This window comes from Calidris pugnax, unplaced genomic scaffold, assembly GCF_001431845.1.
Source record: "Calidris pugnax isolate Ruff unplaced genomic scaffold, ASM143184v1 scaffold4, whole genome shotgun sequence".
NCBI classification, from domain to species: domain Eukaryota; kingdom Metazoa; phylum Chordata; class Aves; order Charadriiformes; family Scolopacidae; genus Calidris; species Calidris pugnax.
In genome coordinates, this window is record NW_015090781.1 from 3,184,010 (window position 1) to 3,185,568 (window position 1,559).

The following is a 1,559-nucleotide window of genomic DNA, read 5'->3' on the forward strand; positions in this document are numbered from 1 at the left end:
GGGTCTATAGGATTGTGGGGGTTCCATAGAGGTCTATAGTGGTATGGGGGGATGCATAGGATTCTATAGGTGTCTGTGGGGGGTCCATAGGGCTCTGTGGGGGTCCATAGGGCTCTTTAAGGAACTGGGGGTGTCCATAGGAGTCTGGGGGTGTCATAGGAGTCTGGGAGGGTCCATAGGTATCCTTAGGGGTGTTGAGGGGTCCATAGGGGTCTGGAGGGGTCTGGAGGGGTCCATAGTGTTTCCATGGTGGTCTATAGGGGACTGGGGCTGGTACATATGTGTCTGGAGGGGTCCAGAGGAGTCCGTAGGTGTCTGTAGGGAACTGAGGGGGGGAATCCGTAGGGGTCTAGGGTGGTCTATAGTGGTCCTTGTGTCTGGGGGGTCTATAGGGGTATGCATGGCTCCATAGTGTTTCCATAGGGGTCCACAGGGGCCTGGGGGTTGTCCGGAGGGGTCTACAGGGGTCGAGGTCTGTTCATAGGGATCTGGGGGTGCCCGTAGGGATCTATAGAGAACTAGGGGGGTCCTTAGGTGTCTGGGAGGCTACATAGGGGTCTATAGAGGTCTTTATGTCTGGGGGGGGTTCATAGGGGTCCATAGGGGTCTACAGGAGTCGGCAGGCGAGGGGTCCATAGTGGTCCATAGCGGTCTGAGGTTTGTCCATAGGTGGATGGGGAGGATGGTAGAGGTCCATAGGGGTCTGTAGGGAACTGGGGGTGTCCATAGGTGTATGGGAGGCTCCATAGGCGTCCACAGGGGTCTGGGGTGGGGTTCATAGGGGTGCATAGGGTTGTTGGGAAGTTAATAGGGGTCTATAGTGGTCTGGGGGGTCTATAGAGATCTAGAGAGGGGTTCATAACTGTCCATAGGAGTCTATAGGATTCTGGGAAGGTCCATAGGGGTCTGGGGGTTGTCTATAGGGGTCGAGATCTGCTCATAGGGGTCTGGGGGTGTCCATAGCGTTCTATAGAACCCTTTTCATGTCAAAATTGTTCCTAATCTCCAAAAGGCTCTGGGGAGACCTCAGAGCCCCTTCCAGTCCCTCAAGGGGCTCCAGGAAAGCTGGGCAGAGACTCTGGATGAGGGAGGGGAGCCCCAGGAGGAGAAGGAGCAGTTTTAAACCAAAAATTAGGAGATGGAGATGAGATGTGGGGAGGAAATTCTTCCCCCTGAGGGTGGTGAGAGCCTGGCCCAGGCTGCCAGAGAAGAGAGCCAGAGACCTGAGTCCACTCATGATTGAGACCACCACGATCACCCAGGTCTCTGCAACACCCTGTGCCCCATGAACAGACGTTTGGGGGAACGGCAGACGCTGCCCAGCTGGGGACAGACGTGGGGTGTGAATATGGGGGTTCATCGTATGAACATAAATCCAGTTTTAATTTCTATGAATCCTTAACGATCTTCTTAAAGCTTTATTGAGGGCAGGAGATAAAATATAGAATCACAGAATGGTTTGTGTTTGAAGGGACCTTCAAGCCCCCCCAGTGCCACCCCCTGCCCTGGGCAGGGACACCTCCCACCACACCAGGCTGCTCCAAGCCCCCTCCAACCAG